The sequence below is a fragment of the Hemitrygon akajei genome, unplaced genomic scaffold (genome assembly GCF_048418815.1).
Source record: "Hemitrygon akajei unplaced genomic scaffold, sHemAka1.3 Scf000127, whole genome shotgun sequence".
NCBI classification, from domain to species: Eukaryota; Metazoa; Chordata; class Chondrichthyes; order Myliobatiformes; family Dasyatidae; genus Hemitrygon; species Hemitrygon akajei.
In genome coordinates this window covers 753,800-764,631 of record NW_027332013.1, presented here as the reverse complement: position 1 = coordinate 764,631, position 10,832 = coordinate 753,800, and positions in this window count along the sequence as shown.

Sequence of the window (10,832 nt, the reverse complement as noted above, 5' to 3'; positions counted from 1 at the left end):
TGGCGTGTTCAATGTTTGAAAGAATCAAAACGCAGACGATTATTTATATGGAGAAAAACAGCACATGAGTGAAGTACGGAGGGGTCCAGGTGTTGTCTTTACAAGTTGCACACAAACAGCAGACAGGTGCATTGAATGGCCGATGGACATTTATTTTTGTGTGATTTGTGCACAGAGACAGGGACGTGTTGTTACAGTGTCAGTCAAGTGCACAGCGATGGAGTTTGGGAAGGTAAAGCAGGCCATGACATACGCAATGTCATGTGAAGTGTTAGTGAACAGAGAGATCTTGGGATACAGGTACATAGTTCCCGAAAAGTCACAACACAGATTTTCATGGTTGTGAAGTATGTGGACAGCATGCCTCCCTTTGGCAGCAGAGGAGTTGCATTACAGTTGCAAAAAATATTAATTAAATCACAGCTGCAGTAACCTGTGCAATTCTGGTCAGCAAAATAAGGAAGAAGTGATTAAGCTGGAAAGGTGAAGAAAAGATTCACAGAAATGTTGCCTGGACTGGGGTCTTATGTTACAGGTAAAGATCAGACACTCCGGGGCTGCTTTCGCTGGAGTGAAGGAGGCTGAGGGGGGACCTGACCGAAGTTTATAAAACTATGCAGTTGTAGATAAGCGAAACAGTCAGAGTCACTTTCCCAGGTGGAAATGTCAAATTCAAGAAGACTGCCTTTACAGTGACAGGGTGATCATTTAAAGATGGTGACCATGGCAAGTGGTAGATCAGTTTTATTTACAGAGTGGTGGGGCCCGGTATGGGCTGCCATGGGGAGTGATGGAAGCAGAGATGATAGTGACATTGAAGGGAGAGAAGTGATTCCGTTTAATGTGGCATTGTGTTCAGCACAAACATCGTGGGAAGAAGGATCTGTTCCTATACCGCACTGTTCAGTGTTCTGAGTGAGCCTCAGTGACAGAAAACTATTTAACAGGGGGCACCGACAGGTGTATCTGTGGCAGCTAGTCGGATCCTCAAGAGTGCTAGAGAGCAGACAGACCAAGGATTACAAGTACATAGTGCTCTGGAAGTGTAGATAGGGTAGTGCAGAAGGCATTCATCAGTTCGTGTTTGGAGTACAGGAGATGGGACTTCATGTTGTGAGAGTACAGAGCATTGGTGAGACCACAATGTATAGTGGGAAGTTCTGGTGACTCATTTATAGGATGAAATTCGCTAAGCTGGGAAAGGACAGAATATTTTGAAAGGGGAAAGATCAAATGGGAAACTCGGGCAACTTCTTCCACACAGAGAGTGGTGGGTGTATGGTACGAGCTGCCAGAAGAAGCTGCACAGGAGACACAATCACAATGTTTAGCAGACATTCGGACAGGTGAATGGATCGGACAGGTTGAGAGGGAAATGAACCAAACACAGGTTGAATGGAACTCTGGGATACACACCGTGGTCAGTATAGCCGCGATTTTATCCTGTGCATTTCTATAGCTGAGTGGAAGATGGACAGCGCTAGAGATTCCTCACTCCAGGTGTAGATGGTTCACATGTGACTAGGGGTGAATGTAAAAGATGGGAAGAGGAATGTGCAAAAAAGTTTCTCCCCACATGTCCTTTAAATCATTCTCCTCTCACCACAGATCAACTCCATCTAGATTTAGATGGCCTTTGTTGAGAAAAAGACTGCAGCCATTCACTTTATCAGCCGTGTCCCTCAGAGTTTATACACTTCTATACGCTCAACACTCAGCTTTCTACATTCCGGGAGCACAGACCGAGGCTTTCCAGTCGCTCCTTGTGAACCTTTACTGCACCCTCTCCAGCTGAATCACATCCTTTCTGTTGCTGAGCAACAATCCAACTATAGTCTCAACAAAATACTGTATAGTTGTGAGGATACATCCTAACTCTTGTATTCAGTGCCCTGACTGATGAAGGATTCATGCCAGAGGATTTCTTCACCACCCTGTTTACACTGTCACCAGTTTCAAAGACCCACAGACACTGAAAAAATAAATGAACAAGTATAATGTTTTGGCGTTATTAATTTAATTGACTACTCTTTATCTAGTTTTAGGACTTAGGTGAAGATCTGATCACATTTAGATCATATTTATGCAGAAATAGAGAACATGCTACAGAACTCACAAATTTCTCTCACATCTGTATTTGTGTTGTGAGCCATTTGTATCTCTGGCCCTCTTCCGTAACTGATCAGGATCTCTATGCGAACATTATTCACTATCAACAACATGTCCGAACATTCTCAGAAACAGTTTTATTCACTTCTGTTAATAAGATTTTGTAAATCTACAAAAATCTCTGTAGATCCATCAACCACAACTTCCTGCAAACAAAGCCACGCTGACTCCTGCCAATCAGACACTGTCCATCCAAATACAGGTGATTCCTGTCCCCCAGAATCCCCTCCAGTAGCGTCCGAACTACTGAAGTCAGGCTTTAAACAGTAAAACAACATTAGCCACTCTTCAGTCATTGAAGCAACCTTCAGTGGACCTCAGCAATTTTCTCTCTCCTTCCACAAAGCAGTGGGTCAGGCCTTGATGATTCATCCACCTTAATGCAGTGTAAGCTGCTCATAACTGCTCACTGGTAATATGAATGTCCTCCAAATCAACTCCACGAGTTTGCATTATCTATTGAGCAACCATGATATTGTACTCAGTAAACACAAAGTAGAAATCATTGATTGATTCATGATCCCACTCATTCCCTGTGGCTCAACGACACTACTGTTCTCTATGGGGCCTCTGTCTCCCAAGCCACACTGTCACTCCTAACATAGCTGGAGAACCTCTTGACCATAGATTCCCATCACTATCTTCAGACCAATAGAAAGAATGAAGAAGGTATTAACAAATACAAGGGTAAGACGTGTGAACACGAAACAATCCTCATAGAGGAATCGGAATAGAAGAGAGTGAGCAGTTTCAAGTTCCTGGGAGTTAGGATCTCTGAGGATCTATCCTTGTCCCAAAATAACAATGTAACTGTAAGGAAGACAAGACAGCAGCTATATTTCATTAGAGTTTGAAAAGATGTGATTTCTCAATGTGCTGTGCAAAATGCCCACCAGCCGCAGCCCTGAAGACCTTCGCGCCATGCTGCTTTCATCTCATGAGAGACGGCGCGCCACACGATCAAATTTATCTGTGCCTGCTCATGCCTTTTCTATGTCCAATGCGAGAATCTGCTCACTGGATAGAAACTTCCTTCACTGTGCTATCAGAAGTGGGATCAGCCTTCCAGATGCCGTGATTGGAAACATCTCTGACGATGGGGTCCAAGGCTTCAAGAGTTGAGCGCACAAACACCGATCATCTCTGGGAGGGAAGTCACATGCTTCTAAATAAGCCATCATGAAAGGGACCAGGATGGCAATGCTTGGTTGTTGGTAGGTAGGGGTTAATACTTGACTTTCAAGAACACTTGTGAGTTATGTTCCGACTGGACTCAGTCCTTAAACTGCTGGAGAACAGTGCTGAAAGAACAGGTGCTGTTTTCTCCCGGTCGGGATTTGTTTTTCTTTCCAAGTGCTCCTGCCACGTTTTGTTACCCTGCAACCTTATCCTTCAATCTCTTTGAATTATTGAGGACAGAATGTGTATAAACGTCTCTATCCAGCAGACCTCATCATGATCATCATGACTCCAGTATTTCTACTATTCTTTAATGATTCTTAATCGTGCACATGATTTTTTTTGTATTTTAACACTGAACAGCAGTGAACCATCTGATTGGCCTATCAGAGTTGTCTTTGAGAACTGGTAATGGAAGTCGCTCAAAACCCTATCTCAATGTACAGTGAAGAGTATTCTAACAGGCTGATTCACTCTTTGGTGGGGATGGGGGCAATTACTGCGCAGGACCGAAAGAAGCTTCCAGAAGTTGTAAAATTGGTCAGATCCATCTTGGGTGCGAGCCTCGGTAGCATCCAAGACATCGTCAAGTAGCGGTGCATCAGAAAATCGACGTCAGTAATGCAGGACTTCCACCACCCAGGACATGCCTTCTTCTCATTGTTGAAGGCAAGAAAGAAGCACAGAAGCCTGAAGGCGCACAATCAGTGATTCAGGAACAGCTTCTTCACCTCTGCCATCCGATTTCTAAATGGACATTGTATCCATGAAAACTACCTCACTTTTATAATATATATTATTTTTGTATTTGCAGCATATTTCATCATTTAAATATGCATATATACTTACTGTTATTGTTTTACTTGTTCTGTTTTTTCCCTTTCTATGTTTTCATGTATTGGATGAAACTGCTGCTGGTAAGTTAACAAATCAGAATCAGGTTTATTACCGCTGGCATGTGTCGTGGAATTTGTTAGCTTAGCAGCTGCAGTTCACTGCGATACATAGAATGGAAGGAGAAAATAAAATAACATAATAATAACAATTATAGTGTCCAAGGTTTCAATGCCCATTCAGGAATCTGATTGCAGAGGTTAAGAAGCCGTTCCTGAATCAATGAGTGTTTGCCTTCAGGCTTCTGTACCTCCTACCTGATGGTAACAGTTTCCAAATTTCACAACACATACAGGTGATAAAAAAAACCCGATTCTGATTCTGATACAAGTGATTCTTGATCAGCTTGTTGAGTAGGCTGAGGAATGGCAAATGGTGATCAGTCCAGATGAGTGAGGTGTGGCAATTTGTGAAGTCATGTCAGAGAAGGACTTTGTGATCTCAGCACTGTCTGTCACAGAAACATTCCTCCCCTCCATTGACTCCAGCTGCATTTCTAGCTGCCCCTGGAAAGCAGTTAACATAAACAAAGACCCTTTCCGCCCCGTCATTCTGTCTTCTCACACCTTCTATTGGGCAGCAGACATAAAGGAGTGAGAACACACAGCACCAGGATCAAAGACAACATCGGTCCTAATGTTTCTTAATTGTACGCAGAATTTCTTGTATTTTACAGCACTTTAAAAAGTATTCATACCCACTTTGGAAGTTTTCATGTTTTATCGTTTTACAACATTAATCCACAATGGTTTTATTTGGCTTTTTGACACTGAATAACAGAAAGACGATTTCTAAAGTGATGTCTAAAAAGTGATATTCATCCCTTGAATATGACAAACCAAATAGTCACTGGTGCAGTCAATTTGTTTTAGAATTCATATAATTAGTTAAATGGAAATCACGGTGTGCAGTCTGGATGCTTCAATTAACTGTCGTAAAAATGCCAATTGCTGTTGCGTCAGTGTCTTATGTTCTCTTCCATTTTTATACTCCATGAGCACCTCATTTGTTCCGGCCTGCTTATACCTGCAGTGAACCTCCTTTTATATCTTCACCAGGGCCTCAACATCTAAAAGGGCCTAAGATGTCTACATCTTTCAACTTTACCTTTTATTCAGTCTGACATATATAAGAATTTTACTCCCAAAGTTACACTTGTTGAAGCTTGCCACTTCCCAAGTGCACATTTGCCAGAAAACAGCCTGTCCTAATCCACACTTGACAGATTACTTCAGATTCCATTAAAATTGACCTTTCTCCAACTTAGAATCTCACCCCGCACACCAGACCTAACTTTATGCGTATTTACCGTGAAACAAATGACCTTGTGGTCACTAGATGCAAAGTGTTCTCTACACAAACTTTTGCCACTGCCCTCTCTCATTCTCTAATCGCAGATCAAGTATCGCACTCTCTCCAGTTGCAGTTATTTCCATCTTCATAACAAAATTGAATCTAACTCAGTTCCTCCATGGCCTGCCAAATGTCAGTCAAAGAACTATTTCGGAATGCCACCGAATAATTGGTCTCTGGATATGTCCATCTATTCCCATTCACGCACAGTGACCTCGCAGTCTGACGATTCTGGCCACAAACCCATCAAATGCGTCATCTAAGTCACTGAGAGAGAGGTTAAAAAGAAATGGTCCCAGCACATCACTTCTGGAAAACCACGAATTGCTGGAAGTCAACCAGAAAGGTTTTACTTTGTTCCCAGTCTCTGTGATAGATAGCAGCTGACAGATGTGTGTAAGGGAACATTGTGGGACCTGCACAGAAGGGACGATTTGCACCTGAACTGCAAGGGAACTAATATCCCACTATAACACCAACCTTATGTTTCTTGCGATCTGCGATCTCTCTGCAAATTAGTTCCTCTAAATCCGTCGGGGTGTTGAGTTCTCTGTAATACAGCCCCATGAACGAGGTCATAGCTTTTTTTTATTCATCGGTTCCACGCAAAACGCATCATTAGACGATGTTTCCAGTCTGACCTGACTGAATTGCCATGGACTCCAATCTTGCTAGGAATTTCCAAATACACCATATCTACTGCATCTCTTTTGTCTATGAGCTTGTAATTACCTCAGAAATTGTAGTAGGTCTTTATCAGGCTGGATTTTCCTTTCAGGAACCCATGCTGCCTTTGGCCTATCTCGTCATGTGCCTCCAGGTACTCCATGATCTTATCCCTAACAATCGTTCCCAACAAGTTTCTAAACACTGGTGTCAGGCTAACGGGTCTATAGTTTCATTTATGCCGCCTCCCACCCTTCTTAAATAGCGGAGTAACATTTGCAATTTTCCAGTCATCCGGAACTTCGCCAGAATCGAACGATTCTGGAAAGATCATTATTAACGCCTCCGCAATCTCTCAGCTGCTTGGTTCAGATCCCGAGCGGGACAAGGTGCCGGACATGAGGCTGCTTAACAAACAGGGAAGATTCCAGCATTGTCTGACTAGCAGAATGCAAAGTGTCTGAAGTAAGGGAGCCTTTTCTCGTTTGGCTGCCGCGATTGGTGTTGTTCCACAGACGTCTGTGTTGGGACCGATCGTTGTTACATTATATGTCAGTGAATTGGATGATGTAATGATGGCTTTGTCAAAGAGCTTGCAGGCGGTATGAAGGTAGGTGAAGGGGCAGGTAGCTTTGTCACAGGGTTTGTGGACGATATGAAGATAGATGAAGGGTCAGGTAGGTTTGTCGCCGGGTTTGCGGACGATATGAAGGTCGGTGAATGGGCAGCTAGCTTTGTCGCAGGGTTTGCGGACGATATGAAGGTAGGTGAAGGGTCAGGGAGCTTTGAGGAAGCAGAGAGGCTGCAAAGGGACTCAGCGACCTAAGGAAAAAGAGGAAAGAAATAGCAGATGGAATACAGTGCCAGCACGTGTATGACGATGCCCTTTAAAAGACAGCCCAATGATCCAAAAATCTGAAGCTCTCCCGTCTGCACCAGCTCCATCGCCACACGTTAAACTGCATAATCTTCATACTTCATACTGATTTCACTGGTACTGTGAAATGGGTAGCAATCCTAAGGACAAAGCCCTGTAAATCCCGCCATTTAACTTTGCGCACATCTCCCTGAACTCACTTTGAAGAATATTGACCCTCTTCCTACCGATGGCATTGGTACCTATATGGACCACAGCATCCGGCTGCTCAGCCATCACAAGACCATAAGATTCTGGAGCAGAATCGGGAAATTTGACCCAAGAAATCCGCGTTTTCATCATGGCTGTTCCATTTTCCCTTTCAGCCCACATCTCCTGCCCTCTCACCGTCGCCCTTCCTGCCCTGTCTAAACAAGAATTTATCAACCTCTGCCTTAGATATACCGAATGACGTCTCTGGCAAAGAATAGCACAGATTGACAACCGTGGCTGGCAAGAGAAGTCGAAGCCAGCATCAGAGAGGGAATAAAATACAACAAAAATAATTCCAGCAGTAGCTGACTAGCGGGCGACGAAGGATGGGAAGAGAGGGTTCTTTTCCGGCTGGCTGCCAGTGAGAAGTGTTGTTCGACAGACGACTGTGTTGTGATAATTCTTTCACGTTATATGTCAATGATTTGGATGATCTAATTGATGGCATTCTTGCAACGTTTGCAGCCAATACGGAGATGGGGGGAGCGACAGATAGTTTTAAGGACGGAGCGAGGCTGCAGAAAGACTGACAGATGAGGAAAATGGACAAAGAAGTGGCAGATGGAACGCAGTGCCAGGAAGTGAATGGTCATTCACACTTGTAGAGGAAATGAAAGGGTTGAGTACTTTCTAAGTGGAGAGAAAATGCAAAACACGGACAAGCACAGAGAACTGGGACTCGTTGTGCAGGATTCCCTCAAGGTTATTTCAGAGTTCGAGTATGTGATGAGGAAAGAAAAGGCGATATTAGCATTTATTTGAAGGTAGCTACAATGCAAGAGCAAGGATGTAATGTAGCGGCTTTATAAAGTGCCGGGGTGGCCTCAAACGGAGTATTGTGAACAGGCTTACACCGGTTATCTTCAGAAGAATGTGCTGAAACTGGAGAGGGTTCAACGAGGTTCACGAACATGATTCCAGGTTCGATGGCTTTCGGTCCGCATTCACTGGGATTCAGAAGAATGAGGGGTGACCCGATTGAAACCTATCGAATGGTGAAAGGCTCTGACGATGAGCCGGGAAAGTAGAGGCGGATGACACCAGCGGTTAACTTATTGTCAGACATTCTGAGGGACAGGATATATAAATATTCCAAAGGTATGAAATGTTTCAAATGTGTAGTTAATGTAAGAGAAATGTATACAATATACATCCTGAAATTCTACTCTTCGCAACTATCCACGAAAAGAGAGGAGTGTCCCAAACAATGAATGACAGTTAAATGCCACTCCCCAAATTCCCCCCAGTTCATCCCACCCACGCATAAACAGTAGCAAAGCAACCATCTCCTCCCCCACCACCCACCAGTTAAAGAAAGCATCGGTGCCCTCCACCGAACACAGAAGCGTGCAGCAAAGCGTCAATAGGGACTCAGACTTGCAGAACCCCAAAGACTACACGTTCACCCGGTAATTCAACACACCACAGACTCTCCTCCTCTCTCTCTCTCTCTCTCTCTCTCTCTCTCTCTCTCTCTCTCTCTCTCTCTCTCTCTCTCTCTCTCTCTCTCTCTCTCTCTCTCTCTCTCTCTCTCTCTCTCTCTCTCTCTCTCTCTCTCTCTCTCTCTCTCTCTCTCTCTCTCTCCCCCCCCCCCCTCTAATAAGGGAAAAATGGGTGTGCCCGTTTCACAACGACAGGGGGGAAATAACAAACAGCTCGCTGATTTAAGATGTTAACTGTCTGTTGTGTTGCTTGTTCCGAGCTCTCTGCCCGAGGAACTCGGGTCTCCGGGCACACGGCCAGCAGCCAGCTCGCTGCCTTCTATCTTCCGTCTCCCACGACGCACCGATTTCCTGCAACGACACCGACCTCGACTCCACCCGCCTCCAGAGCCACGAAATCCCGGAATACTGAAGGCGCGCTGGTGTTTTAGCCCTCGTCCTCGGTACATCGAATAACGGCCAGTCGTCAGACTCCGAGAACGGGTCCCATTCCCGCAAAGAACCAAAGTCAGTTTGTAATTCCAGGCCCGGGTCTTCAAAAGAAATATGAAAGGGAAAAATAGAGATATTAAAATAGAACTAGAGCTCTTCCCGAAGTTGCAAACAAGGAGTCGCCATCAGGCGCCATCGTCCTCCTCAGCTCCACGTAACTTTGGATTTCAATGGGAATATGGTAAACTGGATTTGCAGCTGACACCTGGATACAGAGCATGAGTGGCAGTGAGGCAGATTATCGAAACTTGGAGATGAGTTTAGCAGCTGGATAAATGGGCTGACGGTTTTGCAGCTGGAATGTAATGAGGACCGATGTGAGGTGTTGCGCTTTGCCGGGAACAACAGGGTCGGACTCAGACAGTGACTGGTCGGGGATTGTGGTCTGCGGAGAGCAGAGGGATCCGGGAATACAGTTCCATAGTTCAGGGCAGGGTCATGAAGAGAGCCTTTGGCACATTGGCCTTCATGAATCAAAGTACTGAGCACACGAATTGCAATGTTATGTTGAAGTTGTAAAGGACGTTACTGAGGACAATCCTGGAGTATTGTGTGTAGTTTGGATCAGAGAAAACCTACAGTACAATGCAGGTCCTTCGGCCCACATAGCTGTGCTGAACCTGTCCTTACCATAGACTACCCAGGCTTACTCATAGTCCTCTATTTTTCTAAGCTCCGTGTATCTATCCAGGGTCACCCATCTACACGAAGAAGTACCAAGAACCTTGAACGATAAGAGCGAACATTTATAATGATGTTTCCAGGAGGTGAGGACCTGAGTTGGAGAGAAAGATTCAAAGGGTTTTGTCGCACCGAAGCTGAGGCTTTTCCCCCTCAGGCTGAGTGAGGCCTGAATAAGAGGTCATCAGTTCAGGGTAAAAGGAAAAGGGTTTAAGGGTAAAACGTGAAGGAACTTCTTTACTCAGAGGACAGAGTGAGTGTGGAAGGAGACGCCAGTGGAAGTGGAGAAACGAGGTTCCATTGAGCCACTTGGACAGGTACATGGACGGGAGGGATGGTCCTGGTGCCGGCCGAAGGGGCCGTCGGGAAACAGACTATCACACTCTGGAGGAGACGATTGGTATGTTGATGTGTGAGGAGTTTGATACCTCTACATCGAATCCCTAAGAATCTTCTCCAGAAACGTGTCTACCCCTAACGTGACTCTATATTTTCCAGGATTATCCATCCCCGTTTTAAATAACAGAATAAGATCGATCAGCGCTTTTCTGAGATCTTACTCGTGTTACAGAGAACACAAATATTTTGGTCAAGTCACCAGTGATGTCATTTCCCGCCTCTCTCAATAATCTGCAGTATATCCTACCAGGCTCTGAGTAAATAATCCACCTTACTGCTCGATAAGAGACTAAACACTACCTCCTTTGTGGTCCTGTACTGAGACAAATTTAAAAAGCATTGTGATTAAGCATACGATAAGAAAGGTTTAGTTAAAGACTCCTGCAGCAGGGAAAATAAACTTTCAGCACCTGTGCCCATGTGACTAT